Source organism: Aegilops tauschii, chromosome 5 (assembly GCF_002575655.3).
Source record: "Aegilops tauschii subsp. strangulata cultivar AL8/78 chromosome 5, Aet v6.0, whole genome shotgun sequence".
Lineage (NCBI taxonomy): Eukaryota > Viridiplantae > Streptophyta > Magnoliopsida > Poales > Poaceae > Aegilops > Aegilops tauschii.
The window spans coordinates 68,488,822-68,495,852 of record NC_053039.3 but is presented as its reverse complement, the minus strand read 5'-3'; positions in this window follow the sequence as shown (position 1 = coordinate 68,495,852).

The window sequence follows — 7,031 nt, the reverse complement described above, 5'->3', positions numbered from 1 at the left end:
CTATATCATTTCCAATAAGCAATATGTCATCCACATATAATATCAGAAATGCTACAGAGCTCCCACTCACTTTCTTGTAAATGCAGGCTTCACCATAAGTATGTATAAAACTATATGCTTTGATCACCTCATCAAAGCATATATTCCAACTCCGAGATGCTTGCACCAGTCCATAGATGGATCACTGGAGCTTGCACACTTTGTTAGCACCTTTAGGATCGACAAAAACTTCCGGTTGCATCATGTACAACTCTTCCTCAAGAAACCCGTTAAGGAATGCAAGATTTTTTTTGACATCCATTTGCCAGATTTCATAATCATAAAATGCGGCAATTTCTAACATGATTTGGACAGACTTAAGCATCGCTACGGGTGAGAAAGTCTCATCGTAGTCAACCCCTTGAACTTGTCGAAAACCTTTTGCAACATGTCGAGCTTTATAGACAGTGATATTACCGTCAGCGTCCGTCTTCCTCTTAAAGATCCATTTATTCTTTTTGGCTTGCCGATGATCGGGCAAATCCACCAAAGTCCAGACTTTGTTCTCATACATGGATCCTATCTCATATTTCATGGCCTCAAGCCATTTTTTGGAATCTGGGCTCATCATAGTTTCTTCATAGTTCGTAGGTTCGCTATTGTCCAACAACATGACTTCCAAGATAGGATTGTCGTACCACTCTGGTGCGGAACGTGTTCTGGTCGACCTACCAAGTTCAGTAGTAACATGATCTGAAGTTTCATGATCATCATCATTAGCTTCCTCTCTAGTTGGCATAGGCATCACAGAAATGGTTTTCTCTGATGTGCAACTTTCCAATTCGAGAGAAGGTACAATTACCTCATCAAGTTCTACTTTCCTATCACTCACTTCTTTTGAGAGAAACTCCTTCTCTAGAAAGGACTCATTCTTAGCAACAAAGATTTTGCCTTCAGATCTATGGTAGAAGGTATACCCAATAGTTTCTTGGTATCCTATGAAGACACAGTTCTCCGCTTTGGGTTCGAGCTTATCAGGCTGAAGCCTTTTGACATAAGCGTCGCATCCCCAAACTTTTGAAACGACAGCTTAGGTTTCTTGCCAAACCACAGTTGATACGGTGTCATCTAAACAGATTTATACGGTGCCCTATTTTAACGTGAATGTGACTGTCTCTAATGCATAACCCCAAAACGATAGTAGCAAATCAGTAGGAGACATCATAGAATGCACCGTATCTAATAAAGTACGGTTACGACGTTTGGACACACCATTACGCTGTGGTGTTCCAGGTGGCATGAGTTGTGAAATTATTCCACATTGTTTTAAATGAAGGCCAAACTCGTAACTCAAATATTCGCCTCCGCGATCAGATCGTAGAAACTTTATTTTCTTGTTACGATGATTCTCCACTTCACTCTGAAATTCTTTGAACTTTTAAAAAATCCAGGCTTGTGTTTCATCTAGTAGATATACCCATACCGACTCAAATCATCTGTGAGGTGAGAAAATAACTATACCCGCCACGTACTTCAACACTCATCGGACCGCATACATCGGTATGTATTATTTCCAATAAGTCATTAGCTCGCTCCATTGTTCCGGAGAACGGAGTTTTAGTCATCTTGCCCATGAGGCATGGTTCACAAGTATCAAATGATTCATAATCAAGTGATTCCAAAATTCCATCCGCATGGAGTTTCTTCATGCGCTTTACACTAATATGACCTAAACGACAGTGCCACAAGTATGTGGCACTATCATTATCAACTTTGTATCTTTTGGCATCAATATTATGAATATGTGTATCATTACGATCAAGATTCAATAAACCATTTTACATTGGGTGTATGACCATAGAAGGTTTTATTCTTGTAAATAGAACAACAATTATTCTCTGACTTAAACGAATAACCGTATTGCAATAAACATGATCTAATCATGTTCATGCTCAACGCAAACACCAAATAAAATTTATTTAGGCTCAACACTAATCCCAAGGGTAGAGGGAGTGTGCGATGGTGATCATATCAATCTCGGAAACACTTCCAACACACATCGTTACCTCGCCCTTAACTAGTCTTCGTTTATTCTGCAACTCCTGTTTTGAGTTACTAATCTCAGCAACTGAACCGGTATCAAATACCCAGGGGCTGCTATGAGCACCAGTAATGTACACATCAATAACATGTATATCAAATATACCTTTGTTTACATTGCCACCCTTCTTATCTGCCAAGTATTTGGGGTAGTTCCGCTTCCAGTGACCATTTTCTTTGTAGTAGAAGCACTCAATTTCAGGCTTGGGTCCAGCTTTGGGCTTCTTCACGGGAGCGGCAACTTGCTTCATGTTCTTCTTGAAGTTCCCTTTCTTTCCCTTGCTTTTTTTCATAAAACTGGTGGTCTTGTTAACCATCAACACTTGATGCTCTTTCTTGATTTCTACCTCCGCCGATTTCAGCATCGCGAAGAGCTTGGGAATTGTTTTCGTCATCCCTTGCATATTATAGTTCATTACGAAGCTCTAGTAGCTTGGTGATAGTGACTAGAGAACTCTGTCAATCACTATCTTATCCGGAAGATTAACTCCCACTTGATTCAAGTGATTGTAGTACCCAGACATTCTGAGCACATGCTCACTGGCTGAGCTATTCTCCTCCATCTTGTAGGCAAAGTACTTGTTAGAGTCTCATACCTCTCAACACGGGCATGAGCCTGAAATACCAATTTCAGCTCTTGCAACATCTCATATGTTCCATGGCGTTCAAAACGTCTTTGGAGCCCCGATTTTAGGCCATACAGCATGGCACACTAAACTATCAAGTAGTCATCAGATCGAGCTTGTCAAACGTTCATAACGTGTGCATCAGCTCCTGCAGCAGGGCTATCACCTAGCGGTGCATCAAGGACATAATTCTTTTGTGTAGTGCTACCTCTTGAGCATGCGTTGGTTTTCCCTTGAAGAGGAAAAGGTGATGCAACAAAGTAATGTAAGTATTTCCCTCAGTTTTTGAGAACCAAGGTATCAATCCAGTTGGAGGTTACACACAAGTCGCCTTATACCTGCACAAAGAAATAAGAACCTTGCAACCAACGCGATGAAGGGGTTGTCAATCCCTTCACGGCCACTTGCAAAAGTGAGATCTGATAGAGATAATAAGATAAATATTTTTGGTATTTTTATGATATAAACCGAAAGTAAAGAATGCAAAGTAAAAATAGATTGGAAACTTATATGATGGAAAATAGACCCCGGGGCCATAGGTTTCACTAGTGGCTTCTCTCAAGATAGCATAAGTATTACGGTGGGTGAACACATTACTGTCGAGCAATTGATATAAAAGTGCATAATTATGAGAATATCTAGGCATGATCATGTATATAGGCATCATGTTTGCGACAAGTAGACCAAAACGATTCTGCATCTACTACTATTACTCCACACATCGACCGCTATCCAGCATGCATCTAGAGTAGTAAGTTCATAAGAACAGAGTAACGCATTAGGCAAGATGACATGATGTAGAGGGATAAACTCAAGCAATATGATATAAACCCCATCTTTTTATCCTCGATGGCAACAATACAATATGTGCCTTGCTGCCCCTGCTGTCACTGGGAAAGAACACCGCAAGATTGAACCCAAAGCTAAGCACTTCTCCCATTGCAAGAAAGATCAATCTAGTAGGCCAAACCAAACCGATAATTCGAAGAGACTTGCAAAGATAACCAATCATACATAAAAGAATTCAGAGGAGATTCAAATATTGTTCATAGATAATCTTGATCATAAACCCACAATTCATCGGATCTCGACAAACACACTGCAAAAAGAATTACATCGAATAGATCTCCAGGAAGATCGAGGAGAACTTTGTATTGAGATCCAAAGAGAGAGAAGAAGCCATCTAGCCAATAACTATGGACCCGAAGGTCTGTCGTAAACTACTCACACATCATCGGAGAGGCTATGGTGTTGATGTAGAAGCCCTCCGTGATCGATGCCCCCTCCGGCGGAGCGCCAGAAAAGGCCGCAAGATGGGATCTCACGGGTACAGAAGGTTGTGGCAGTGGAAATAGGGTTTCGTGGTGCTCCTAGATGTTTTCGGGGTACATAGGTATATATAGGAGGAAGAAGTAGGTCAGTGGAGCTGCGAGGGGCCCACGAGGGTGGGGGGCGCGCCCAGGGGGCAGGCGCGCCTCCCTGCCTCGTGGCCTCCTCGCTTCTTTCTTTACGTCCACTCCAAGTCCTCTAGATCACGTTTGTTCCAAAAATAACTCTCCCGAAGGTTTCATTCTGTTTGGACTCCGTTTGATATTCCTTTTCTGCAAAACACTGAAATAGGCAAAAAAACAGCAATTTGCACTGGGCCTTCGGTTAGTAGGTTAGTCCCAAAAAATATATAAAAGTGCTTAGTAAAGCCCATTAAACATCCAAAATAGATAATATAATAGCATGGAACAATAAAAAATTATAGATACATTGGAGACGTATCAAGCATCCCCAAGCTTAATTCCTGCTCGTCCTCGAGTAGGTAAATGATAAAAACAGAATTTTTGATGTGGAATGCTACCTAGCATATTTCTCAATGTAATTTCCTTTATTGTGGCATGAATGTTCAGATCTGAAAGATTCAAGACAAAAGTTTAATATTGACATGAAAATAATAATACTTCAAGCATACTAACAAATCAATCGTGTCTTCTCAAAATAACATGGCCAAAGAAAGTTATCCCTACAAAATCATATAGTCTGGCTATGCTCTATCTTCATCACACAAAGTATTTAATCATGAACAACCCCGATGACAAGCCAAGCAATTGTTTCATACTTTTGATGTTCTCAAACTTTTTCAATCTTCACGCAATACATGAGCGTGAGCCATGGACATAGCACTATATGTAGAATAGAATGGTGGTTGTGGAGAAGACAAAAAAGGAGAAGATAGTCTCACATCAACTAGGCGTATCAACGGGCTATGGAGTTGCCCATCAATAGATATCAATGTGAGTGAGTAGGGATTGCCATGCAACGGATGCACTAGAGCTATAAGTGTATGAAAGCTCAAAAAGAAACTAAGTGGGTGTGCATCCAACTCGCTTGCTCACGAAGACCTAGGGCATTTTGAGGAAGCCCATCATTGGAATATACAAGCCAAGTTCTATAATGAAAAATTCCCACTAGTATATGAAAGTGACAACATAGGAGACTCTCTATCATGAAGATCATGGTGCTACTTTGAAGCACAAGTGTGGAAAAAGGATAGTAACATTGTCCCTTCTCTCTTTTTCTCTCATTTTTTTTATTTGGGCCTTTTTCTCTCTTTTTTATGGCCTCTTTTTTTTTTCTTTTTTTTTCGTCCGGAGTCTCATCCCAACTTGTGGGGGAATCATAGTCTCCATCATCCTTTCCTCACTTGGGACAATGCTCTAATAATGATGATCATCACACTTTTATTTTCTTACAACTCAAAAATTACAACTCGATACTTAGAACAAAATATGACTCTATGTGAATGCCTCCGGCGGTGTACCAGGATATGCAATGAATCAAGAGTGACATGTATGAAAGAATTATGAATGGTGGCTTTGCCACAAATACGATGTAAACTACATGATCATGCAAAGCAACATGACAATGATGAAGCGTGTCATAATAAACGAAACGATGGTAAGTTGCATGGCAATATATCTCGGAATGGCTATGGAAATGCCATAATAGGTAGGTATGGTGGCTGTTTTGAGGAAGGTATATGGTGGGTGTATGATACCGGCGAAAGGTGCGCGGTATTAGAGAGGCTAGCAATGGTGGAAGGGTGAGAGTGCGTATAATCCATGGACTCATCATTAGTCATAAAGTACTCACATACTTATTGCAAAAATCTATTAGTTATCGAAACAAAGTACTACGCGCATGCTCCTAGGGGGATAGATTGGTAGGAAGAGACCATCGCTCGTCCCCGACCGCCACTCATAAGGAAGACAATCAATAAATAAATCATGCTCCGACTTCATCACATAACGGTTCACCATACGTGCATGCTACGGGAATCACAAACTTTAGAACAAGTATTTCTCAAATTCACAACTACTCAACTAGCATGACTCTAATATCACCATCTTCATATCTCAAAACAATTATCAAGTATCAAACTTCTCATAGTATTCGATGCACTTTATATGATAGTTTTTATTATACCCATCTTGGATGCTCATCATATTAGGACTAATTTTATAGCCAAAGCAAACTACCATGCTGTTCTAAAAGACTCTCAAAATAATATAAGTGAAGCATGAGAGATCAATAATTTCTATAAAATAAATCCACCACCGTGCTCTAAAAGATTTAAGTGAAGCACTAGAGCAAAATTATCTAGCTCAAAAGATATAAGTGAAGCACATAGAGTATTCTAATAAATTCCGATTCATGTGTCTCTCTCCCAAAAGGTGTGTACAGCAAGGATGATTGTGGCAAAATAAAAAGCAAAGACTCAAATCATACAAGAGGCTCCAAGCAAAACACATATCATGTGGTGAATAAAAATATAGCATCAAGTAAAGTTACCGATGGACGAAGACGAAAGAGGGGATGCCTTCCGGGGCATCCCAAAGCTTAGGCTTTTGGTTGTCCTTGAATTTTACCTTGGGGTGCCTTGGGAATCCCCAAGCTAGAGGCTCTTGCCACTCCTTATTCCATAATCCATCAAATCTTTACCCAAAACTTAAAAACTTCACAACACAAAACTCAACAGAAAATCTTATGAGGTTCGTTAGTATAAGAAAACAAATCACCACCATAAGGTACTGTAATGAACTCATTCTTTATTTATGTTGGTGTGAAACCTACTGTATTCCAACTTCCCTATGGTTTATAAACTCTTTTACTAGCCATATATTTATCAAAATAAGCAAACAACACACGAAAAATAGAATCTGTCAAAAACAGAATAGTCTGTAGTAATCTGTATCAAACGTATACTTATGTAACTCCAAAAATTCTGAAATAAATTTCTGGACGTGAGGAATTTGTCTATTAATCATCTGCAAAAAT